The sequence below is a fragment of the Canis lupus genome, chromosome 15 (genome assembly GCF_048164855.1).
Source record: "Canis lupus baileyi chromosome 15, mCanLup2.hap1, whole genome shotgun sequence".
Taxonomy (NCBI): domain Eukaryota; kingdom Metazoa; phylum Chordata; class Mammalia; order Carnivora; family Canidae; genus Canis; species Canis lupus.
In genome coordinates, this window is record NC_132852.1 from 36,724,358 (window position 1) to 36,752,287 (window position 27,930).

A 27,930-nucleotide genomic window follows, 5' to 3' on the forward strand; every position below is an offset into this window, starting at 1 on the left:
AAGTAACACACTTTCTCGAGTAGCCATCAAGCCAGATGGCACAGGACTAATCACACAGGTAACTCAGGTGCTGATGTGAGTTTGATCTGCAGAGTTTGACTCTTGGAGGAGCAGGGGAGATCAAGCTGCACTACACCTGGTTCCTGGAAGGTTCGGGTTGGAGGCTACAACCTGACGTTGAAGGTGGCCACAACCTTCTGGTGAGAGAAGTCCCAGGGATCCTTACCTCCTCGGGCTACTGTATTTTTATCCTGCTTGCTAGTCTCCATAGGGCAGACCTCACAGTTACTAATCAATGTCAATGGGTAACTCCTAGCCATGAGGTAGATTCTTTAAGAGATTGTTTTCATTTTGTTGGTGTTTTGTAGTATCTTCCTATCTTTGGGTAATATTTAGGGACAGAAAAGCCAAAGCACTGGGATTTGTATTCTAGCCTACTTTATGTCCCCTGTGATCAACAGTATAAACCTCTAAATACATGATGATAATTTTATGTTTAGAAACCAAGATGACTTGCAATCTTGAATCTAATACCTTTGCCAAACAATAAACATTTTCTCTGAAGTTTATAAAATAAAAATTACTAATAGTATTCTCAATCCCTTGGGTATTGGAGGAGAGTGTAATTCATTTGGAAAAATATCATTTATTATAAAACTAAGGTGGCAATCTGTTTTAAAAATAGCAAAAAAAGGGGTGCCCGGGTGGCTCAGTTGGTTAAACACCCAAGTCTTGATTTCAGCTCAAGCCATGATCTCAGCATCATGAGATGGAGCCCTAAATGGGACTCCATGATTGTCAGGGAGTCTGCTTGAGTTTCTCTCTTGCCTCTCCCCCATTCACACATACACATGCTCTCTCTCAATAAATAAATAAATCTTTAAAAAATAACTAAAATAATAAATTATATCTTCCTCTTTAAAAAAAAAAAAGTGAAATATCTTCAGTTAAACATAATGGCAGAAGGGATTTATCCATGTTGTCTTCTCTTTGAATTTTAATCAATTGCCCAGATTTTCAAGTTCACTTAGCAAACTGTGGACCAGTCGAAGTTGAGACTGCTTCACTGGGGCTGGTTCACTAAACAAGCTAAAAGGACAGTGTCCTTTATGTAAACACCTCTGTTTTTAGGGGCAAAATACAGCAGGTCAAGCAGCAATTTCTGAATTGGATGAGTTCTGCTTCATGTAGATTGGTAGGATCCACTTTGCTTACCCCTATTTCCAGACATCCATTGGCAAAATTACCTTTCTAGTATGCCTAACCGCTTACCTAACCACTATCTTCCAGTATTCTAATATAATAGTTCTCAAAATATAGTCCAAAGGCTCTTATGGTTTCCATGATCCTTTCAAGGCCATCTGAGAGGTCAAAACTATTTTTACAATAGTGCTAAGATCTTGAGAGCTTGTTTTGGAGGTTCTGGCAGGGGAGCGCAGCTACTCCTATACCCTTGACGGAAGAACGGTCCTCCTCTATGGACGATGGTCGTCCTCTTCGACCGAGCGTGCAGCGTCGGGAGGGAAGCACATGGAGCGGTGAGGGAGGAAGGGGACACCCGCCTAGCCAGCCAGATCAGCGGAATCAACTGTGGCGATCAATGGGTGACAGATGTCGCAGCCAGATAGCCCTCACATCCAATAGTGCTAAGATCTTCTTTACTTTTTGCACTGTTAAAATTTGCACTGATGTTGCAAAAACAGTGATGGGTAAAACTGCCTAGCATTAATCAGGACAGTGGTCCCAAACCATACCATTGCCATTTTCTCACCACTGTGCATTGTTTCACTTAATGAATGCACTGAGTGAAATAATAGAAATTATTGGTTTGACTAATTTTGACACTTAAGTACCTGTATTTCTTTTTATTATTCTATGTAAAGAAATAGGAAGTACATGTAAAGGTCTTCTGCTCAAGGAAAACCTCTTGTGCAATGCAGTTCTGGTACTGGTACATTAAAATCCGTTAGTCCATATAGACTAGAATCCATCAATCTATGTTCATATTCTTACATTAAAACCTATTAGTCTGCTTTGAATGGATCTTTCGTCTATGTTCTGGTTGAACAGCTGCATGCATCGGTCACCTGGAAAATATTAATTCACTGAGTTATCCAACTCTTCCAAATGTTGGCTCATTGTATATTTCACAAGTTTAAGAAGCTACTACTCATAGAATTTTATAGGGGAAAGATCAAAAGAAAATATTCACAGTTATCTGAAAAGAGTATTAAAATACTCCTACCTTTCTAAGCTACATATTTATGTGAAGCTAAACTTTCTTTATATACTTCAACCAAAATAACATCGTAGAATAGATTGAATGTTGAAGCACATATGAGAATCCAGCTGTCTTTTATTGTTAGACACTAAACAGATAAGCAAAACATATAAATAAAGGTCTCTGGTCTCAGTAATGTTTAAGACAGGGAACGAGTTCTGATACCAAAAAGTTTGAAAACTTATGATCTCATCCATCCTGTCTCATCCTGTTCACTCTTCTTCTGATATCTTTGAACATGATCCTCAAACTTTATTTTTATTTATTTTTAAAGATTTTATTTATTTATTCATGAGCGACACACAGAGAGACAGAGATATAGGCAGAGGGAGAAGCAAGCTCCTCTCAGGGAGCCTGATGCAGGACTCCATCATAGAACCGGGATCACACCCTGAGCTAAAGGCAGACACTCAACCCCTGAGCCACCCAGGTGTCCCATGATCCTCAAACTTTAATATGGTGGCAGATCACCTCAGGAAAGTGCCCAATAAAACACAGATTCTGATGCATCTGGAGTGGGGCCTGAGTTCCTGCATTTCTAACAGGCCTTCATGGTATACCAATGCTTCTTATCCATACAACCCCTCTTAAGCAGTAAGACTTTAACTCATACTAGCTGTGCTCTTCACATAATCCTCATCACTTGCTGCATTGTGACATCTGAGTTGTTGGCTCATTTCTGATATTATTATTATTGTTACCATTTTTATTATTGTTTGTGCATATTTTATTAACTCAGTGCTGGACACTGTGCTAAGAACTTTACATGTATTATCTCATTTAACGCTCATAGCATTCTTAGGAGGTAGATCCCATTGCTATTCCTAATCCAAAATTGAGAAGATTGAGGATAAGTAATTTGCCAAGATCACAAATACCCAGGAAGAGCCAGTATTTGGTGCAACATTTGTTTGACTCCATGGCCAATGCTACTAATCCCTGTATTATAGGGACTTTGTAAATCCCATAATATAATTTGTTTTCACTTGTATATGCTTTGTCTTTCTACATTTTCCCAGCACTCTTTTCAGAAATCTGTAGTGACTTGATACATATAGTTGTGGAATAAATGAGTCAACATTACAAAGAAAACTAAAGCCCAGATGGAGTCACTATGTCAAGGCCCACATAGTCAAACCCAAATTTAATACCTAACTTCAGTTTTAACCCTTACAGGACTATAATCTTTAAGCAGCCAACCTGGAGTTTCCTGATCAGCGCTAGGGAATTTACTGAGATACTCTTTTCATTCCCGTTAGGAGGGCAACCTTGCCTAAAACAATTCTTTGCTAATCATTCCCCTTTCTTCACTCCCTCACTGCCTTTGACAACCTTTCCTTTTCTGCAGCTCACTGGAGCTTCTTCCTATTTGCTAAATGTGATGTTGCCTAATTCATGAATTGATTAATAAAGCCAATTAGACCTTTATAATTTGGTCAGGTGAATTTTGTTGTGCCCAAGATTGCGATTCTGAGAAACCACCAAAGAGCCAACACCGATGCAAGCACATGACAGTTTATTAGCAAGCTCGAGCTTGGGTCCAAGTATATCCGTCACAACCGAGCAGGGACTTGGACCCCAGGTGGGTTCCAGCTTGGTTTTTATGGGCTGGTCTAGGGGATTTCCAGTAAGGGTGGGGCAGTTTCTCAAGCTCTTAGTTCCTCATTCCGATATGGAACTTTCCGTTAAGAGCGTGCTCTGAGGTTTTTCTGGAACTGACTAGGGCTAGAGGCCACAGTTGTTACTTATCTAGGCGCCAGGGGTGGGGAACACTTTCTGAATTTCTTGGGTCCCACATTCCCCCCTTTTTCAGAGGAACCCAATGAAGGACCCAATCGTGGGTCCTGAATGTTCAGTGGTTGGTATCATTGCCTTAGTACTATGAGTTCAAAGGTGTTAACTGGATCCCTGACAAAAGCCACTAGTCAAAAAAAAAAAAAAAAAAAAGCCACTAGTCTATTAATGAGGCAGGGTCTAAAGGTCAGGAGGGGGAAGAGGAAGATGAGGGGGCCGGCTAGGGAGGACAATAAGGTAGTTAGCCAGGGGGAATGATGAACCAGGATTCGAACCACCCCTGTTGCTACTCTTGCTGTCGTTTTCTCCTGGCCAGTCCTTCCCTGACCTTCGCCATCGATTCTCGGACTATTCCTGAATGGTCAGTGTAGAAACATCATTCTTCATTCAGGGCGGCACAGATTAACGTTGCACAGAATCTGGTAGTGGCGTGGAGGAGGGAGTGCCTATGCAGAGCCCCTGGGCTGAAACGGGTTGTAAGGTGAGGCCTTTACTACCAGGCTTTTGGTTCCACCTGCAAGCATTAGGGTCCATGGTTGTGTTATATTGACCCATTATTGCAATTCCTTCATAAAGAGGGGCCGGATGTCATGGCACAGCCAGCAGGATCGGGTAAGATTGGGTTTAGTTGTGTTGAGGAATTTGTAAGTCTGGGACATCAGCGCCCAAAGAGAGTGTTGAGAAGGGTCGAGGGGAAGGCCAGTCGGGCCTGGGGTGCCCCAACCGGAGGAGTTGTGGGGAAAATTCAAAGGGGGTGTTGTAGATGTTACCTGAGATTGAGCACAGGGTTGGGGCCCATTCTTTGGACTTGACCTTGCGGCTTCTCAAGCTGTCTGATCATGATTAGGACTCCCCAGTCATACCCAGCTTGGTAAAGTCGGAGTCCCCAGAGAAGTCCTACCCCGCCCCCCCAATTTGTATCTTGTTTTCCAGCCTCTGTTAAGGAAATGGTGACTTGATTACAGAGATAGGGGTCTGACTTCACAGCGCCGGGGCGTGTGGGGCTCTGGGCGTTTCCTTGGATTTTTATAAGGCCGGTTAGATTCTGTGACAGCCAATGGCACGTCCCAGTTTGTTCCCAACCCCATGTTTTGCAGAAGTAATCCGTCCAGCCACCAAGTTTGGAGACCTTATTATGGTCAGACAGGGAGGGGGCTGGGCACACGTAAAAGCGGGTATCACGGAGGGAGCTTAAGCCCCACCTACCGACACATCTGGGTACAGGCCGTGGAGGGCCGAGGGGCCCTGAGGGGCTCCAAAGAGTTTGGGGTCCCATAAGTCAAAGGTCAGATTAGGCCACCAGGTCCCCCTAGGGTGTATCCCTGACAGCTAGGTTATTATCTCCATAGAACTTGGGGTGAGGATTTCCCAAATTAGATTAAGTGGTTGGTGGGGGTTGGTTTTAGTTGCGAGGGGACACAGCACAAGAAATACTAGCGGGGTAAGTGGGAACGATGCAGTCTTAGCTTTAGGGGATTGTCCTTGTGGGGCTGACTCCTCCATTCCGGAACAACGTCCTTGAGGACGGCGTGTGGATCAGCTGGCGGCCGCGGGAGCAGGGACCCAGGCGGTTATTCCGACGACCTTGAGCGCGGCGGGCGTGGTCAGGGTCACCAAGTAGGGTCCTTTGCCGCGAGGTTGGAGTGTCTGCTCTTGGTGCCCCCACACGTACACCCAATCGCCTGGTCCATGTCGTTGGGGTCAGGGGGTGGTTTGTGTCTGCCCCATTATGTCCCCAGTCCACGCCAAGTCACAGACAGTTATGACGATGAACAAGGACGTAGTAACACAGACAAATGTTCCAATGCGGCCGCGGAGACAAAACAAAGTAAACCGCAGGGCTGGCAGTCCCAACGGCAGTCGGCCCTGCGCACACAGGAGCACCCCGGCCTCCGGGCGGGGCAAGGGACGTCGCTTGGGTCCAAGTGTACCCGACACAGCGGAGCAGGGACTTGGACCCCGAGGTGGGTTCCAGCTGGGTTTTTATGGGCTGGTCTAAGGGATTTCAAGTAAGGGGGGGGGGGAATCTTAGTTCCTCATTCGGATTTGGAACTTTCTGTTAAGGGGGTGCTCGGAGGTTTTTCTTGGAACTGACTAGGGCTAGAGGCCGCAGCTGTTACTTATCTAGGGGCCAGGAGTGGGGGACACTTTCTGAATTTCTTGGGTCCCACAAATTTGTGTTGTTTAACAACATAAATGTTCAAATAAGGTAATAACAACTACCCTGAGAGCCCAGAGCTGCTGTTTTTCACATACCTTCAGTAAGACAAATACTATGAATTCTTTTAGTACCAGGTAGTGAGCTGAATCTGGGCTGATGAATTTCTATCCTTTATCTCTAATTCCAACCAAAACATAGGTCCATGATGTCTTATAAATGGGTTTTCTGTGGTCCCAGCATTGTCAGGTCTTTACCTCTTTTTCTTGTTAATCAACTGGCAATACTTAAATATCAAGGAATTTCACACACAAAAAAACTTCAATCCATTGCTCTGGCTGTAAAGGAGCCTCCATTCCACATTAGCCTAATTGTATGAAAGGAAATTACAACAGGATTTACATTCTCCAGGTCAGTGGTGGGGGGCCCAGCATCCCAAAACCCCAAACCTGTCTCACTGCTCAGGTTCTTACCTGGTACCTTTAGTCATTGTCCCAGTGTCTCCAATTTTAAGGTACTGGTATGCTTTTATTTATTTATTTTTTAAAGATCTTATTATTTATTTGAGAGACAGAGAGAGAGAGCACAAGCAGGAGGAAGAGCAGAGCAGGGATCCTGAGGCAGGGCCAATCTGAGGACCCTGGGATCATGACCTGAGCTGAAGGCAGATGCTTAACCCACTAAGCCACTCAGGGGCCCCCTGGTATGCTTTTAGAAAAGACATTCTGTTACCACCAAACAAGATGTATGTCAATGAAGTGTGTTATAGTACAGTCACGTCTACAACATACCTGATAAAAACTTTGTCTTAAATATCAGCTTAAGTCTTCTCTTGGTAGAGTTTCATAATTGTCATATTCTTGGAAGTCCCTGCTGAGGATGTCCCAGCCAATCAGTTCCCTTGGAGGTTTTGGATTGGGAGAGGAGAAAAAAAGGAGGAAGAAGATTCCCACCAGGAAGTGGTGAGAACAAGGGGCTAAGCTCTGGAAGACAGCTTGGGATGCCAAGGAGACCTGAAGGAAGAAGGATAGAATATTTCAAAATTGGGTAATTTTGAAAGTTACCCATTTTTTTTAAGTTCAAATCATAATTTATAGACTCCATCTGAAAGGCCATTTGTTTAAAAGCTCAGGGTCAATTTTGCCTTTTTCTGAAAAGCTTCATGAAGAAGGCCAACTGCACTCTTAAAAGAGAAGAAAATAGCTACAATTAGCATTTGTATGGGCCTCTTAAAGTTTGTAGAGCTCCTTTGCAGACATTAACTCAATTGATCTTCCCTGCAATCTAGTGAGGTAGGGATTATTACCTTCCTATTAAAGATAAGCCGTCAAGCCCCAAAGCACCCACCCAGGTCCTCAAGGTCACTTATCTATTAAGTAGGTAGACCTATGTACCCACATCCCATGGTCCCTCCCTTCTCTGCAGTAGCATTATAAGGGGCATAAAACCCCTATAAAAGTATACAGTTATATTGCACATTGGACTGGAACTCATTGAAAGTAAGAATTATAACTTTTGTCTCAGAACTTCTGCAAACACAAGTAGCAAATATTTGATTACTTTAACCTCTCCCATTTAAGATGATTTTTTGGTCACTACATTTTCCTGTATTTAAAGAGGCTGCTTTCTATTCTCTGCCCTTCTTTGCTTTGAAGTTTAGTTTATGTCTTTTTTGGTGTTCATTGTTAGAGGAAAAAAAAGAAAACAACTATTCTGAGTCTTGTTAAAAAAGTAAGGCAGATTTTATTCAGGACTATTGTGATAGATACAGGGAATACTGCGATGAGGTTTTATACTAGAAGAGGTTGGACTCAACTCTAAATATAACAAGGAAAAGTGGGAATTTCAAGCCAAGGAGCAGAACTGGACAGGGGTTTGGGGTATATGGGAGGAGATAAGGAGTCTGGAGATGTAAAATTACTGAAGAGGGCAACATAATTCTTTACCAAACTGACCTAATAGGATTGTTGCTGAAGAAAAGTCAAAGTGGTCAGACATCACTTGGGAGACAGAGACAGATAAGACATTTGGTCAGATTATAAAGAGTGATCAGATTAAGGATGGAAGATTCTGGCTAAACCAGCACGACAGGATTCTCACTAAAACTGGGCTCTTGAGGACATACCCAAGCACAGGAACTAGTTGAAAAAGAGCTCATGCAAGCTTCACTAGAGTTTTGTCAAGGAGAGATTCTTTGTCATCATATTTATTAAATGAATAGTATTTGAACGGATAATCAGTGGAAACCCTCTTGCCTTCTGAAATTTAGTCCCGTTTCTAATGAGCATGTGTGTATGTGTGTGTGTGTGATTGTACATGCATGCATACTATGGGGTTAGTGGGAAATAGAAACCAAGCATCAGGTCTTATAGACTTTTATCCCTTTACCCTGATTAACATTTGGCCAACAGTTTTTGTTTTCCATGCTAACTGTTGTCTTTAACTATAAAGGGAGAGTACTGGCTGAGAGCTAGCATAAAACTCTCTGAGTCAAAATTTCACTTTTATTCTTTGTTTGCTAGGACAGCAGTGGGGACTTCACAAAGTGTGATGAGAATGGGACTTTGTCGCCCCATCCTTCCTGCTCTATAAGTCTTCCGTTCCTTGAAATGCACAACTGACATTTTTCAATATTCATAAACTTATGTACAAACTTAATTTCAAGGCAGGTTCCCATGTCCCGATTTTCAACTAAATTGCCACCACTAGGGCTCTCTTGTAGAAGTTCCAGGGTCACTATGTGCTGTAGTCCCCAAGAGAATGTGATTGTGCATCTCTCCATAGCTGCTACCATGAGTCCTAAGAACATCACTCTCCTTATGTGGTTGTGTTGAAGACTTCTCCACAAAATCATGATTGGATCTGAGAGTGTCCCCAGATGCCCTGAGTTTGCCAAAATTGCAGAGTATCTGTGTTGCTATGTGGGCTAAAATTCTTGTCCTTTTCCTCATGTCTCAATGATAAGATCAGATACCATTTAGCAAATGTTTACCACGTGCCAAACATTTTGCATACATTATCTCTAATCCTCATAAAACCCATGCAAGATATAATTATCCCCAAGTTACTAATGTCAGAATTTGGATTCAGAAAAGATGAATAGTTAGACCACAACTGGATTTGACTCCAGATCCGCTCAATTCCAAATCATGTGTTCTTCTGACTATATGCAATTGCAGTATTCTGGCCTTTTTCTGGCTACAGTTAACATCTGGGGATCCAAAGCAATTCATCTCCAGTATAAAACAGAGAAATCAGCAGATAGCTCTTCCTTAGCATTGGGACTTACTTACTCTGCTTACTGACTGTCCAGACTCAGACCTCACTACTCCTTTCTGCTTCATATGAGGGGGCTTAACCCCTTTGTGGTGAGGATGCTCAGAATCTCTCAGATTCCCTCATAAAAGCTGGAATTTACTCTAATGGTCATTGGTTCATCCTTAACTCATTTTTGCATAATCATCATTCACTAACAATAAATCAGTAATATGAATTTTTTAGGAGACTTCAGTCTACTCCTGTTTCATCTGATAGGTCCTCATATGGGAAGATTCCATCCGTTTTCATGTAATTCAAGATTTTTGAACAGGAATAAATACTAAAGATGATTTATTTTATTCCTTCACTCTGGGGATGATTAAACCAAGGCTTAGTGCAGTGAAATGATTTTAATTACAACATTGTTCCAAGTGGATAGTGGAGGAGGACTGGATTGCAGGTTTCCTGACCCACAACACAGACCTATACCAAAACACCACACTGAACCTGAAGACTCTCCTGCAACTCTTATAACCCAGGTGAATCATGTTTGCCATTCTCCAAACTCCAGCTGAATCAACAGCCAATGTGACCATGAGATTTTTCCAGTCTGAGAGGAAAGCCTGACAAATGATAAGGGTTGATCTAGAGCCCATTGTCCTTGATCAAACTGAAAAGCACCCTGCTGTCAGACAACCTGGTTAGAAACCAAGCAACACAAGGCAGCCAGTCCTGTCAGCTAGAGACAGGCATCCTGCTGGCAAGCTAAATGCTTTGAGGAGGTTACATTTTAACTTGTCTTAAAAACAAATGCTCTGAAGCCAAAAATTTATTGAACCACACAAAAAACAGTGCAGGGCTGTAGTCTACATATTTCCTTCCTTTGTCATTCGGAACTGTGAAATTTTGAGATTGAGGGAGAGTAAATGACTATAGCTGGGATCCCATATGGAGAGCAGGTTGGGTGGGAGAAGCTGCCCAGTGGCAGACTTGTTCTTCACTGGCCCTTGGGGACTTGGGTTGCACTCAGGTAGACTTCTTTTTAATTGGAGATGTTGAAGAGGTCACTTCACCAGCTGGGACTTAACTTACTCATTGATAAAATGAATGACTTAGGCCAAGTCATCACTGAGAGCTTTTCTGTCCTTTAAAAATAAACCAGAGAAATTCAAAATTTAACCATTATCTTCCAACTATATTCTGTCTTCACTCCCACCTCACATGCTCATTGTCACCTATAACTTCCAGTCTCTGATGTAATTCCTCTCCTAGCTTGACCAGCCTAAACTGCTCATCAGTATTCTCAGTGCCCTTACCTCTTTGTCCTTCTGCCCGCCCCCCAACATTGTTAGTTGCTACTATTGGGCCAGCTTAGTCTTCTATTCCTGAGAAGCTAAGTCTTCACATGCAAAAAAGAGATTTAGCTCTACTAATTGGACCTATTCCAATTTTGTGATTTTCTTCACAAGAAGATTCTCCATATTTCTCAGAAGTTCTCTCAATCATTTCTAGTTGACTTATTCTGACGTTCCCTATAATAGTATGCCCAAACACTTATTATTTTTATCAGTATATTGTTTTCACTCATGATTATAAATTAGATTCCATTTTCTCCAAATACATGAGAAATTCTGTTGTACAAAGTCAGTAACTATGAATTAAACACTTAGTATTAACAGGTACTGTTCCAGGTAGCAAGGATAAAATGAAATATGTATTCTTAGGTTCTAGTAGGAAGAATGGAAACAGACAAACAAACAAATAAATAAAACTGCAAAAAAGTTTCATCGTCTTGGTTGAATTTTAAATTGGTTATGTATAGGGCCTGGTTCCATGATGTAGTGGGCACAGAATAAATCTTGGGAAACTGCAAGCCAAGTAAAGGTTCCAGAGCATGTGCAGTACTGGGGATTTTTGGAGTGTATTAAGTATTTCTAAATGCTATGGAGAAAATAAAGCAGATATGGGAGAGTAGAAAGTGATGGGGGTGGTGAGGTATATATTGTATATGGGATTATGAGAAAAAGCTATTTTACAGGTGAATTTGAAGGCAAATACTTGGAACCAGTGTGAATATGAATCATATAGATAACAAGGGAAAGAACATTTAGAAATAACTATAAGTAGGGACACCTGGGTGACTAAATGGTTGAGCATCTGCCTTTGGCTTGGGTTGTGGTCCTGGGTCCTGAGATTGAGTCCTGCATCAGGCTCCTTATAGGGAACCTGCTTCTCCCTCTGCCTATGTCTCTCTCTCTCTCTCTCTCTCTCTCTCTGTATCTCTCATGAATAAATAAACAAAATCTTTAAGAAAAAGAAATAACTATAAGTAAACGTGCTGAGAAATAAAATTAGTATGTTTGCAGAAGGTCAAGAAGGCCAACACATCTGGTTTGAGGGAATGAGGGCTAGGATGAGAATATGAAGTCAGAGAAATAACAGAGGGATAGATGATTCAGGACCTTATAAGGGCCTTGAGAAGGATTTGTACTTTTATACTAGTCTAAAGAGTTTTGAAATAAAATAAATAAAAGGAATAATAAGATAGTACATTAATTTTATTTATTATTATTATTATTATTTCTTTTTGTTTTATTTATTGTTTAATATGCTGGACTCTGTTTCTGATTATTACAGGGTAATTAGCACCAAACCAGCCCTCCCACCATAAGTATTCTAAAAATGAACCAAATATATGGAACAGCTATTTTTAGATTTTAGACAACAGATAGCATGGGACTGTGATTCTGGAAAGAAAAGAAAAGAATTAAGTGAACCAAATAATTATCCTGAATTTCTGCCTAAAGGCCCTTTCTCAATATGGCTTAAGAATTTGGAGTCCATACAAATTTGGATTCCATATAGATCCATGCAAAAACCATCATACAGACTAGAATGGTCTTGCATGATTGAGAACACATAAGTCAAAGTTTAGAGTAGCTGAGATAAATGAATTTATAAGGTAGATTATCAAAGAGAAGGGGACTTCATAGGGAAGAACCTGAAGACATTGATTGGGTGCATCTTGATTCTTAGATGAATACTAAGCTTCACATGTGAAATGCAAGATTTTATGGTCTTGGGTAAACAGGAAGTATTAGGAAGGTATGAGCCAAATAAGGATTCTAGGAGATGTTGGAATTCTGACTGGCCAAGTGGAAAGATTTGCTGAATTACCCAGGCATTTAGTAGATACTTGAGAAAGGTTGCACCCCTGGAACTACTATACTACTATTGAGCTACTATAGCCAATAGGTGTTCTAGATTTTTCTGAACAAAGCTTTAATAAATTCAATATAATCAAAATAATCCATAACAAAATCCAACACTCAACAGAGGAGGACAACAAAACCTTAACACTGAACAATTTGGTATTTACAATGTCCAAAGAATAATTAAAAATACTAAGATCTAAAAAAAAAAAGAAGATACTAAGATCTCACTCATTTTTATGGTTGAGTAATGTTCAATCATATATATATATATATAACTGTTCTTTATCCATTTATGGAGGAACACGGGTTGCTTCCAAATCTTGCTATTGTAAATAATGCTGCAATAAACCTGGGGTGCCAACAACATGGGTGGACCTAGAGGGTATAATGCTAAGTAAAATAAGTCAGTCAGCAAAAGATAAGTCAGATTTACTTATTTACTTATTTACTACTGTTAGATTTAACTAATATGTGGAATTTAAGAAACAACACAAGTAAAGAAAAAAACAGACAAACAAAAAAGCAGTCTCTTTTGAATACGGATAACAAACTGGTAGTCGCCAGAGGACAGGTGGGTGGGGAATTGGTGATATAGAAAAAGGGAATTAAGAGATGAGCACCAAGTACTATACAGAGTTTTCGAATCATTGTATTATCTACTTGAAAGTAATATAACACTGTATGTTAATTATACTTTTATAAAATGATACTTTAATAAAAATTAATAAATGAACATTTGCTTACAAAAGCATTTGCATATAAAAATACTATATATGCAAAGAAAAATCTATCAATAAAAAGAGACCCAGAGATGACACACCTGCAAAAAGACATGATAGCATTAGACCTAAGGAGTTTTCAACAGCTACTATGAATGTATCAAGTATTTAAAGGAAAATATGAGTATAATAGAGAAGAGATGAGATTTCTTAGTAGGTATGTGGAAACTAAACTTAAACAATAGGAACTATCTAAACTCAAGCATGCATAAGAAAAAAATGTAGGAAAAAATAGAAGCAGAGTATTAGTTACTTGTGAGCCACCAAACGAAACCTATGTGTAATTTAAATCCCAGAAGTAAAAATTTGTGCAGCAATGATAGCCAAAACTCTCATATATATATAATATATTATATAATATATTATATATATATATACCAACATATCTGAGAAACCCAAGAAGCATAAACACAAAGAAAAGCATCATGCAAGGGGCACATAGTATTTATGCAGTACTCCAATCAGGTGGAGGTCGATGGCATAGGTGGTTAAAAAATGTGTCTCAAGTAGAACAAAGAATATAGAAGTTTATTGAACACACTGCAAAGGAGTGGCTGACAGAACAGGAAAGAAGAAATTTCAACAAGGTGGTGGTGAGAGACCATGATTATAGGGTGGAGTAAGGATGTGTGGTAATGGATGGAATTTCTCCAGTTTTGGTAATCTTAGGAACTGTGCCTGGTTGTTATTGGTCAGTTACTAACTATGACTATTTCAAGGTGGGTCACTCAATGAGCCTCTTTGCATGGAGTTGGGTGATTTCTATAGGTCCTTTTGCCTTTACTTTCCATTGCTCAACTTTCCGTTACTCAAGGCTACTGTCTAAAAGCAGCCTTTAAGATATTCAAACTGCTAAAAACAAATAAAAAACAGAAAATCTTAAAAACATCAGAAAAAAAAGGATGCACATGAAACAAAAATAAGAATAGCCACTTACTTTTCAGCAGAAAAAAAAATGCAAACAGAAAATGAGGTATTATTGTTAAAGGAATGAAAGAATAACTTTTAAAAATCCATCAATTTGGAGTTCTGTAACTAGACAAAATAACCTCCAAAAATCAAAGTGAAGTTACACTAATTTTAGACAAAAGTTGAGAAAATGTATCACTATAGACTTGTACTACAAGAAATGTTAAGGGAAACTTTCAATTGATGATGAATTTGACACTTACAGAACACTACACACACAGGAATTGAACCACTACCTCAACCATATACAAAAAAACAACTCAAATAGAGTTACACTTAAAGCTTTAAGTGTAAGAGTTAAATTTATAAAATTCTTAGTAGAAAATTTAGGTGCTAATCTTCATGATCTTCAACAGGTAATGTCTTCTTAGGTATGATACTGAAAGTACAAATAAAAAAAGAAAAAATAGATAATTTGAACTACATCAAAATTTCTTTAAAAAAGATTTGTGCTTAAAAAATACAATTAAGAAACTTAACATATGACCTAGGAAATGGGAGAAAATATTTCAAATTACATATTTGATAAAAGTCTCCTATCCAAAGTACCTAAGGAATGTTATAGCTCATCAATAAAAAGAACATTAACCCAATTAAAAAATGTTACAGTCATCAATAAAAAGAATACTAACCCAATTAAAAAATGGCAAATTATCTAAATAGACCTTTCCTCAAAGAAGACTAACAAATGACCAATAACTATATGAAAAAATGCTCAGTATTAATCATTAGGGAAATACAAATCAAAACCACAATGAGCTACTACTTTATTCCCACTAGAATAATTAAATTTTTAAAAGACAGACAGTAACAAGTACTGACAAAGATCTGAAAAATTAGGAAGCCTCATAAATTGCTGGTTGGAATGTAAAATGGTATAGCCACTTTGGAAAACAGTCTGGAATTTCCTAAAATACTAAATATAGAATGACCTTGATTCAGCAGTTCCAATGCTAGTTAAGTGACTGAAAAAAAATGAAATCATGTATCTGTTTTTTTTTTTAAGATTTTATTTATTTATTCATGAGAGACACAGAGAGAGAGGCAGAGACAGGCAGAGAGAGAGAGACAGGCTCCATGCAGGAAGCCCGATGTGGGACTTGATCCTGGGACTCCAGGACCATGCCCTGGGCCAAAGGCAGGCACTAAACCGCTGAGCCATCCAGGGATCACTGAAATCATATATCTATACCAAAACTTGAACATGAATGTTTATAACAGCATTACTCATGATAGACAATGAGTAAAAATACCCCAAATATTCATCAACTGATGAATGGATAACATGTAACATATCCATACAGTGGAACATTATTTGGCTAATAAAAGGAATGAGTATTGCTACATGCTACAACATGAATAAACCTTATAACTTTAAGCCAGTCACAAAAGGCACATTTTTTTATAATTCCATTTACATTAAGTACCCACAATAGGCAAATCTATAGAGACAGAAAGTAAATCAGTGGCTGCCTAGGACTGGAACTAGGAATGCAAAAATGTGAATTGACTGCTAACAGGTACAGACTTTATTTTGGGGGTGAAGAAAAAGTTATAAAATTAGATTCTGGTGATTGTTGTACAACTCTGTGAATATACCAAAAACCATTGAATTGGTTACTTCATGTGTATATATGGTATGATATGTAAATTATATCTCAATAGAGTGTTAAAATATTGTGGATACCACTAAAGCATGTTTAAAGAGAAACCAAGAGTTTTACATTCTTATATTTAAAAAAAGGAATTTAAAGTCAATGACCTTAAATTCCACCTAAAAAACTAAGAGAAAAGCAACAGAAAATTAAACCCAAAACATGTAAAAGTAAAGGAAATAATAAGGACTAGGTCAAATATTAATAAAATAGAAAATGGACAAAAATTAGAAAAAAGTAATGAAACAAAAAGTTATTTTATTGAAATAATAATGAAATGGATAAATTCTTATTAAAGTGATTAAAGAAAAAAGTAAGAAGCAATGAATTGCTAATATTAAAATGAAAGAGGGTACATAACTGAAGATCTTATACACATTAAACAATAATATGAAAATATAAACAACTATATAAATTTGACAAACAGACATATTTCTTGAATGATACACATTTCTAAAATAAAAAATATGAATTTCACTATCTTTTGAAGAAACTGAGCTTATAATTACAGGATTTCTCATTAAGAATGTTACAGATCCAGAGAACTCACTTCACTGGTGAGTCAGAACTTCTCTGATATCGTATCCCAATAAAGACATTATAAGAAAAGAACTGTAGGCTAATAGTACTGATGAACACAACAACCAGTTAGTCACCTGTCACATCAACATAATATGAGAGAAAAATCATGTGATAATCTCAATGGGTGCAAAAAAGCATTTGGCGTTACTATGGACAGAATTGCATCTCCCCAAATTCATCTGTTGAAATTCTAACTCCCATGTGACTGTATTTGGAGATAGGCAATTAAGGTTAAAGAAGATCGTAAGAGTAGAGCTCCAGGGACGCCTGGTTGACTCAGCGGTTGGGTGCCTGCCTTCGGCTCAGGTCATGATCCTGAGATCCAGAATCGAGTCCTGCATCAGGCTCCCTGCAAGGAGCCTGCTTCTCCCTCTGCCTATGTCCCTGCCTCTCTCTCTAGTCTGTGTCTCTCATGAATAAATAAATAAATCTTAAAAAAAAAAAAAGAGTAGAGCCCCAATCCACTAGGATTAGTGTCCTTATATAAACAGACACCAGAAAGCTTGCTCTCTCTCTCTTCACCCTGTGAGGACAAGAAAAAAGGTGGTTATATGCAAGTCAGGAAAAGAATTCTTCCTAGGAATTTAACCTTGCCAGGCCTTGATCTAGGACATCTTGCCCCAGAACTGTGAGAAAAAATAAATTTCTGTTGTTTAAGCCACTCAGCCTGTGGTATTTTGTTATGCAGCCTGAGTGACTATCACATTATTCAACATCACTTCATGAGAAAAAGTGATGAGTGAAGTATGAATAGAAGGAAACATCTTAAATTTAGTGAGTTTCTCTGAAAAACCTGCATTTCACATTCATACTTAATGGTAAAATATAGAACTCTTTCATTCCTAGAACTGATAACAGTAGAAGTTTGTCCAATCTTACCAATTCTATCTTCTATTATAATAGAGATCTTGCAATGAAATAAGAAAAAGAAAAAAAAAGCATGCATTTTGGAAAAGAAAAGTTAAGACTTCTTATATTGGCAAGCATTAGGTTGCAGACACAGAAAACCCTAAAATTCAGTTGTTCAAAAACTCACTAGTACTAATGAATGAATTAATCTAGGTATCAAGATAGAAAATCGGTAAAGTCAAATCAATTGTATATCTATACACCAGCAACATACAATTGGAAAGTAATCTTAAAATATCATTCATAAAAACATCAAAAACAATAAACGCTTGAAGTTCAATTTAATAAAACCTGTTGACTGAAAACTACAATGTAATACAATAAATGGTAACCCAAGTAAATGGACAGGTATCTATATTAATAAGAAGATTATATTAGTAAGGTGACAGTTGTACCCAAAACTGTCTGTAGATTCAGTGCAACTTTTGTGTGTTGTATAAATTGAAATTCCATTCCAAAAATGTTTTTTTGAAAATGCAAAAGACCTAAAATGGACAAAATCTTGGAAAAGAAGAACATGGAGTATATGAACTACCTGATTTAAAGACTTACTATAAACCTACAGTTATTAAGATGTATATTGTTGATGTAAAGACAGGTATGGATCAGTGAAACAGAATAGTGAACTTAGTTATAGATCCACACATACATGGTCAATTCATTTTTGGGACAAGCAAAAATGTAATTCAAGAGATGCTATTACATATTTTTAAAATTGGCCAAAACCCAGAACACTGATAACACCAAAGGCTGGTGAAAATGTGGGTGCAATAGAAACGCTCATTCATTGCTGATGAGAATGCAAAATAGTACAGCTACTTTGGAAGACAGATGGGAAGTGTTTACAAAACTGAAATACCGTTCCCATATAATCCAGCAATTGTGCTTTTTTGGCATTTAATCAAAGCAGTTAAAAACTTATGTGCACACAAAAAACATAAGTTTTTGTATGTTTGTAGTATTTTTATTTATAACTGGCAAAACTTGGAAGCAACCAAGGTGTCCTTCAGTAGGTGAGTGGATAAATAAACTGTAACCTCTAGACAATGGAATAGTATTCAGCCCTAAAAAGAAATGATCAAGCCATGAAAATACATAGAAGGACTTTAATTGCATGTTACTGGGTGAAAGAAACCAATCTGAAAAGGCTACATGTTATATGATTCCAACTAAAGACATTCTGGAAAAGGAGAAACTGCAGACACAGTACAAAAGTCAATAGTTGCCAGGGGCTGGGGGAAGTACCCTCCTTGACTCCACATCCTCACCAGAATTTGGTGTGCTCAGTGTTTGGGATTTTGGCTGTTCAAATAGACATGTAGTAGTTGTTTTAATTTGCATTTCCCTGATGACATGGGGTGGGGCATCTTTTAATGCGCGTATTAAATGCACCTATGTATCTTCTTCAGTGAGATGTCTGTTAAAGTCTTTGGCCCATTTTTTAATCAGGATTTTTGCTTTCTAATTGTTGGGTTTCAGAGTTCTTTGTATATTTTGGATACAGTCCTTTGGCAGTTGTATCTTTTGCAAATATTTTTCCCCCGGTCCATAGCTTATTTTCTCATTGTCTCGACATAGCTTTTCACACACTAGAAGTGTTTAATTTTCATGAAGACTAGTTTATCAATTACTTTTTCATGGATTGTGTCTTTAGTGTCATGTCTAAAAAGGCACTGTTATACCCAAGGTCATCTAGGTTTTCTCCCATGTTGTGTTCTAGGAATTTTATGGTTTTATGTTTTATATTTATGTCTGTGATCCATTTTGAGTTACACAGTGCCATTTTACCAATAAAAAAAGTTGGAAAGAAATAACATAGAAGTATTTAATACTTCTTGTGTTTAGAAATAGTATCTATATGTAAGCTATGGATCAAATAGAAAATAAAACTGGAAAATAATACTATATATCCAAATTTGTAGTATATTTAAAAGCAAAATCCAGTGGTAAGTTTGTAGTTTAAAATATTTTTATTGGGAAATGTAAAAGGTGAAAAAATTAAAAGTAAGTTCAACTTAAGATGTTAGAAAAAATAAACAGATAACCTCCAAGTGGAAAGGAGGGAAATGATAAAGAGGAGAGCAGAAATAAATGAAATAGAAACCACATACAGTAGAGTAGAGACACAAAGCAAATTTGGGTCTCTGAAAACAAACATTGGCTAGCGTGACTAAGAGAAAAGTCACAAATTAGGAATTTAGGACTGTAAAGGAAGGTATCATTATGGAAACAGCAGAAGTTGAAAAGAAAAATAAGAATAAAAGTTGAATAATATGTCAATAATTTTGAACAGAGATAAAATACACATATTCATAGGAAAAATATCTAATCAAAACTGAATTAAGAAGAAACAATGAATTTATAAAGACTATATATACTTAATCCTGAGTTAAAAGTTTTTCTACTAAGAAAAAATCATGTCTAAACAACATAGTCAAATGCTGCCTTCAAGGAAACTATCCCAACTCTATAGCAATTTTTCCAGAGGAAAGGAGGAAATACTCTCAATCTCATTTTATAAGATTCTTATAGTCACAAGACAAACCAGACAAGGACAGTAGTAAGGAAAAAATATTGGAGGGCTTTTTCATTCATGAACCTAGGTGTCAATGTCCTAAGCAAAACATTAGCAACCTGATCCAGCGATGTTTAAAAGAAATAATGCATCATGTCTAAGTTGGGTCAACCCCAGGAATGTAAAGTTGGGTCATGTTAGAAAATACATCCATAAAATTCCTTACATTAGTAGATTAAAAGAATAAAACAATATATCCCAATTGAAGCCAAAAACTATTCAATTAGATGCTTCATATTTCAAGATTCTAAAAAAATACCATCAGGAAACTTGGAATAGAAGAAAAAGGAACCACCTTAACCTAATAAAGCCTTAAATAAAAAAGCAATAGCAAAAACCATATTTCATTTTACACTGTTTGAAATAGTCCCTTTAAAAAGACAAAAGAAGGCAAGAATGTCTCATAATACTTTAGTCAGCAGAGAGGGAGGGTCACCCAGCTTAAAACTCAGTCTCTCCCACCGCTGGGGTGGAATTCCCCTGAAGGGGCCTCTGCTATCATGGGCTCCAGTGGACTTAGCCACTCACTCCTGGGGACGTCCAACCTCTTCACTGTGACTCTCCATCCACTGTGATCCTAGGTAAGGCACTGTTCTCACTTCTCAGGTAGTGATCTTCCAGGGAGGACTGCTCAGCCTCAACAGAAGAAGGTTCCTTTCTCCCTGAGGACCAGCCCCCCAGAACCTTCTCAGGGGTCCCAACCACGTGCCCTCTCATGCATAGCTCTGTGCCTCCACCCCTCTGTCCCTCCCCCAGAGCGCCTCCTCTCCTCCCTGACCTCCCTCAGGACGAATCTGCCACATCCTTCTGAAAGGAGATTGGGAAGAAGACTTTCTGGGGTGGGTGTGTGAACCACCGTGATGGTAGTTCTCAGAGGGGTGTCCAAATATCTTTTGACCTTTAAGTGAAGTCTCTTATAAGTAATAGATATCTAGTCTCCTAAGGTGACTGAAAAATTGTGTTTATTTGGCTGTTTATTTTCTGGCAGTTCCATTTATTATTTATTTTTTTTTTAGAGATCTATTTATTTATTTTAGGAGGGGGAGAGCACGTGAAGGGAGGGGCAGAAGAAGGGAATCTCAAACAGACTCCCTGCTGAGGGCAAGCCCACTTATGGGGCTTGATCTTCTGACCCATGAGATCACGACCTGAGGAGAAATGAAGAGTCAGAGGCTTAACAGAGTAAGCCACCCAGGTGCCCCTCTGGAAGATCTGCTTTTACAAACAATTCACCATTTCATAAAGCTATTTCCACATAGAAGACATTTCTCTTGCTTCTTAATGCTCACAGTACTTTGTCTATTTTATCTATGCCTTACCTACAACCCTGATCACTTTTTACCTTTTATTATAAATTTTTTGTTTATAATCTTATCTCTCCTATTAAGCATTAAGTTCTCTATTTAATCTGCCTTTTAAAATATCTCAAATAACTTTACCAAACATGGCCAATATTTAAAAAAATGTTGGGATGAAAGCTAAAAAAACAACAGATAACATATATTGGATACTTATTATGTTCTGTTTGCTGTGATAAGCACCTTTTCTCTACAAGTGCACCATTTTAGGTGGTGGATACTATTAGCATTCCCCAGCATCCCCCAGGATACTGATGAAAAATACTCAGAAAGGTTAAATAACAACCCTGTCCAAGGTGACCTGTCTGTAATGACCAGAATCAGTATTTCAGCTGAAACTGTCATATAGCTGAACTCCTGTGCTATTATGTCTCCCTTTCAGTAGCCCTGTATGGGGCAGCAGTGTGTATGCGAAAGCTCCCAGGCTTGAAATCAAGAACTTCAATAAAAGAAAAATAAGACAAAGCAAAACAAAACAAAAACCTCAAAGCTGAATGCTTAACCTAACTCTGCCACATGACCACTGACACATATTTGGGAAATCACTTACCCCTCAGCCCTAGTCTTCCAAATTTTAAAATGAGGAATATTATAGACCAGCTTGAAAGTCTCTTTTACCCTATGATTCTATGTGCTATCAAACTTGTTTACCCATATTTCTCGAATACAAACACACTCTCGCACAGATGCTGCACTATCCTTCTTGCATGCACTGGTTAATCTTACCTCTATTCCTTTACACGGTATCTTCCCATTTTGAAACACCTGGTCTTTCTCTTGGCTCCCCTATTTCCATTCTCCTTTAAGATGTCATCTCAGCTCTATTTTTTTTTCCATGAGGGCCACACCAACTTATAGAAGTTATCATATGCCATAAAGGATGTAGTACTTTTCTATTTTTATTGTTCTCTAGTTGTTTACTGCATGCTGTTTTGTGATGGCATCTAAAATATAAGCTCCTTATGTTTACAAACTATGACTTTGCTTTTTTTTTTGTTTTGCTTTATGTTCTACAGCATACACCACAATCATGGACATAGTATAAATGCTCATTCATATTTGATTGTTTATTTAGAAAAAAAACCATGCTGCTTAATGAAGGGGGAACTCAGTGGGAAAATTCAAGGAGTTTACAGAATCAAGTAGAAACTTTGATACTGCATTCTTCAAGGTCAAGATATATCAGGAGTCCGAACTAGAGTGAAATGTATTAAAGTCACAGCCTAGGGATCCCTGGGTGGCGCAGCGGTCTATTTCCTGCCTTTGGCCCAGGGCGCGATCCTGGAGACCCGGGATTGAATCCCACATCGGGCTCCTAGTGCATGGAGCCTGCTTCTCCCTCTGCCTGTGTCTCTGCCTCTCTCTCTCTCTCTCTCTCTGTGACTATCATAAATAAATAAATAATTAAAAAAAATAAAGTCACAGCCTAGAGAGTAGACCTCAGTCAATGTCTTCTGTTGACAAAGCAGATGATAAAAAACTGAATGAGATTAATACTTACTAAAATCAGCATCCCTGAAAAGAAAATTGACTTTTCTTAAAGAAAACACACACACACACACACACACACACACACACAACCTAGAAGCAAAGTCTTCTAGAGGAAAGTTACATCAAATTAAACTATTAAAATCATAGTGAAAGTAGTGATAAGCACAAATTTCCTTTGCACATGGTTTCTGTAGAGAAAAGATTGATAGGTTGGGCCCGTCAGAAAGAGCTGGTTCTTGGTCATTTCCTATGTAGTCATGTCTGGTTGGATACTGGCCCATAATTCATAATCACCTCTCAAAGGACAATGATTTCCACCGCATCTTCTCCTTAACTTATTCTGGGCAGATAAGCTCACTTTCTGCTTCACCAAGAAAATTGAAGCCAAGAAAAAGAACTCTCTCCATTACATGGCTCTGTTTCCCCTTCTCCCTCCTCAGAGACTACACTTTCTCAATTATCCCTGAATTATTCTCAATTTCTCAGCTGTATTTACCTCTCCCACCCTGTTCTCTCTCCTAACAGCATTCAGGTAGTTTCAAAATCTCTCCTTTCTTAGTGGAAAGAAGTCCCTCCATCCTGCATCCCCCCGTATTCTCCTCTTCCACCTTTTCTCAGCTGCATTGCCACCTCTTTTCAGTTGCATTGCCAGACTGAATAACAAAAAATTATTTTAAAGATTTTATTTATTTATTCATGAGAGACAGAGAGGCAGAGACATAGGCAGAGGGAGAGGAAGGCTCCCTGTGGAGAGCCTGGTGCAGGACTCAATCCCAAGACCCCAGGATCACAACCTAAGCTGAAGGCAGATTCTCAACCACTGAGCCACTCAGGTAGGTGCTCCTGAATAAAAATTTTAACGCTCTCCTGTCTCCCTCCTATCATAGGCAGCTTGCTGCCTGGAAAGGCAGGAAGGAGAGAAGACACTTGGCTTGTGATCTTGTCAATCCTGAAAAAAGAGAGAAAGTCCAGTAAGGTTGAATGAACCATGTTTACTCACTGTTGCAAATCTCACCAGCAAAGCATTGAGTAAAGATGTAGAAGATCCTGTCTTGAAGGAAAAAGTAGGAAGACCAGAAAAGGAAGAAAATGGTTCATTCAGGCATGCTCATCTGATTTTACTCCTCTTTTGCTGGCCACTCCTTTATAGCTTCTCTTCCTCTTTTCTCCTTAAACATCAATCTTCTGTAGGAATTCACTCAAACCGTCTCCTCATTTCTGTGTGTATACACTCTCAATATTTAATCTCACATCCCCACCTCCATGGTTTCAGTCATGAATGTCCTGATAACTCTAAAAGCTGCATTCCTATTGCTGCATTACACATCACCACAAACATATTATTCATTAAAGCAATATTTATTTATTTAGTTATTTAGTTATTTAGTTATTTAGTTATTTAGTTATTTAGTTAGTTAGTTAGTTAAGTGCAAGTGCCAGGGAAGAGGCAGAAGCAGAGGCAGAGGGTGAGAGAGAATCTCAAGCAGACTCTATGCCAAGCCTGCACCCTGACACTGGGACTTGATCTCACAATACTGAGAGCATGATCTAAGCCAAAATCAAGAGTTGGCTGCTTACCCTACTGAGCTATCCAGGTGTTCCAAGCAATACAAATTTATCATAACAGTTTCTGTGGCTCAGAATTCTGAGCATGGTTTAGCTGGGTCCTGTCAATGCAAAATGACACACAACACACACCTTTTAGAATTAAAAAAAGAGAGAGAGAGAGAGAGAGAAGAAAGAAAGAGGGTTTTATCGAGCCTAAGTGAGGACAGCTGGACAGCTGCTGCCCAGGATACGTAATCTTCACAAAGAAGAAAGTGCTCCAGAGAAGGATGGTTTAATACAGGGTTATATATATTTTTTTTTTGTTACATCAAGAGTTACAAATCATTGTGACAAAGGACATTTCAGAAAATTACAAGCTTTAACTTATGCTTTTATATGTGCAAGGTTGTAGGGTCCAAAGGTATGGGAATAGGACTTGGAGAGATTTTTACTTTTTCATTTTTTTAAACATTTTATTCATTTGAGAGAGAGAGAGAGAATGAGCACACACAGGGAAAGGCAGAGGGAGAAGCAGACTCCCCACTGAGCAGGGAGCCTGATGGGGGGCTGGATTCCAGGACCCCAGGATCATGACCTGAGTCAAAGGCAGATACTTAATCGACTCAGCCACCCCTGTGCCCCAAGATTTTTACTCTTATCTTTAGTTTAAAATGTCTCTTTTAAGGTTATTTGTTAATGAGGCAGATGTACAATGTGTCTTCGGGGCAGCAACAGAGTCAGTCCTTGCCTTCAAGTTTGGTGAAGTCATCCTGACCTTGATAAAAGTGAAAATATAGTTTTCTGGGAGCCCAGGAACAGGGCCCACAAACATGAAAAGTTTAAATTTTCCTTTATCAGTCATTGTCACAGATTTTCACCAGGCCCAGGCCCAGGCCAAGGTTCCATCTAAGGCTTAGCGTCCTCTTCTAGGTACACATGGTTGTTGGTGACTAAGTTCAGTTTCCTTCAGCTGTGGTTGAGGTGCCTACTTTCCTGCTAGCAGTTAACCAAGGAACACTGTCATCTCCTGGAAGCCATCCTCAGGTCCTTGCTATGTGGCCTTCTCCATAGGTTTTCTCACCAAATAGCAGCTTACTTTGTCAAGGCCAGCAGGAGAGTCTATCTGTTCAGCAAGGACCCAGCTCCTTTAGGAGCCAGTCTAATCTTTTGATTAACTCAGGGTTAACCAATTAGTAATTTAGTCATGGAACAAATATCAGAGTACTCACAAGTCCCACTCGCACTTAAAGAGAGGGACTTCTACAGGATGTGTACACCAGGAGGTGGGCATCTTAGAGTTCTGCTGCTGCAATGCACAGCTTCTGTCTTTCTTCCTCCTGAGCTCCTTTACGCACACACTTGTTTCTGCACAAATTTGTTGAAAGGCTCCAGACAGGGATCCCAATGGCTTCTCAGAAGCCACCCCAATGCAAATTGTCTTTCTTCTGCACTCTAGTGTGTAGTGAAGTCCACAGACCTCACCATACCTGTCCAAGAAAAGTAACTTTGATCATGAGTGATTCATACTCATGGCACTTAAATGGAAGGACATAGCCCTGCTATTCTAACCAACGGTAATTGGGCCAAGAATTTGTGCATATCCTGAAGTCAAGCCTATATGGATGAGAAACCAGGCACCACTGAAGTGGGTTGGTAGGGATAAAAAGGCATTTCATATGGGATGATGGTAAATTGAGCTTGTCAAAATTACTTTTTAAGTAATATAATAACTCCTTCCTAACCAAGGAAATTATCTTTCTGAAAATTATCATATTCAGGAAAATCTGTCTTTAAGATTATAATACCATAATTAATGCAGAGTAAGAGGGAAAGTAACTTTAAATGGCCTCATATTAAGATGATGGTAAATGAAAATTTCAAAGACTCCTATTTCCATTTAAAAAAAAATCAGATGACATAGCATTAAACTTTTTCTCCTCTCATTCATGAAAAAAAGAATGAAATCTTGCCATTTACAACAACATGTATATACCTACAAGGTATTATGCTAAGTGAAATAAATCAGACAGAGAAAGGCAAATACTGTATGACTTTACTTATATGTCGAATCTAAAAAACAAAAGAAATGAACAAGCAAAACAAAGGAGAAATAGATTCATAGATACAGAGAACAATCCGGTGTTTGTCAGAGGGGAGGGGTAGGAAGGACTGATGAAATAGGCGAAGGGGATTAAAAGGTGCAAACTCTCAGCTATAAAATAAATAAGAAGGGAGATGAAAAGTACAGCACAGGGAATATAGTTAATAATATGTAGCAACTTTGTATGGTGACGGAGTGGGTAGATTTATGATGGTATGACTTCCTAATGTACATTAATATTGTGAACTTGAAACGGTCATCATATTGTATGTCAACTACACTTAAAAAAAAAAATCTCTTGTAAACCTTCCCCTCCCCTCTGCCCCTGAATCACCCTGTGTAGTTGTTTAAGAAACATTGCTTCTTATGTATGACCTTCCCAGGTATACATAAACAGTTTTCGCTGTGGAAAAAAAAAAAAAAAATTCCTTTTAAAGGTTTCAAAGTAGCCTTTCCTGTTTGAAATCCAATGCTCTTGACCTCTATGCTCTTGTTTTGTTTTTGCAATTCATGGAAAAATAACAGCCTGTCCTTTACAGAAAATATATTGATGACGTCCTATCTTCTAGTTATAGCCTGGTCTGGTCTCTATTCGACGTTTTAGCAGGTAGAACATAAATGGGGATTGCCTCTCTGCACTATCTGCAGCTTCATTTAGCAGACTATACAATCTCCATTTTGTCCATCCATTGATACTTACATTTTGGATAAGATCGTGATGCTTCTGGAGTTTCCAAATACACCTATTGGTCCAAGAGCTGCCTCTAAAGAAAGAACAGAGCAAAGCAAAGTCAGGAGCAAGAAAATGATGCTTGCAAGTCAGAAGCAATCAGTGGGCATCTGCTTTAATTTTACTGAGCTATTTCATTCTGGTGCCATATTCAAAGCCTTCTATGTATTTCTTTTGTTTTTCCATAACTCACAAACAGAATGCCAATTCTGTAATGAACCAGTCCTCGGGCTATATAACAATATATGTAGTTTATGTTAGAGACATGCTTCAATTTGTCTCATTGTCTCACAGATTGTGTTTCAAAGACCGTCTCTTTGCATCAGAATTTCCCTAATTGAAATATATTTTAAATGTAGTAGGGATGAAAAAAAAATGTAGTAGGGATGGAATACTCTATAAGCAGTTAAGTGTATCTGAATATTGAGAAAATAATTCTGGAACAGAAATTATAAGGCCTGAATTCTATTATCCATTCTTGACACTGCCTAGCTATATAATTGTAGCTCTGGACAAGTCATAACCTA

The 27,930-nt window shown here is 38.5% G+C and overlaps 1 long non-coding RNA gene across 1 annotated transcript; it reads right to left on the reverse strand.

The window, feature by feature from the left end:
- Positions 1-3,780: 3,780 nt before the first annotated feature.
- On the reverse strand, positions 3,781-27,439 carry LOC140604896 (uncharacterized). The gene is made up of 2 exons (XR_012007715.1): positions 27,374-27,439; positions 3,781-7,246 (listed from the first exon to the last, which is right to left on the reverse strand). It is a non-coding gene; the product is annotated as an uncharacterized lncRNA (long non-coding RNA).
- Between the last annotated feature and the right edge of the window lie 491 nt (positions 27,440-27,930).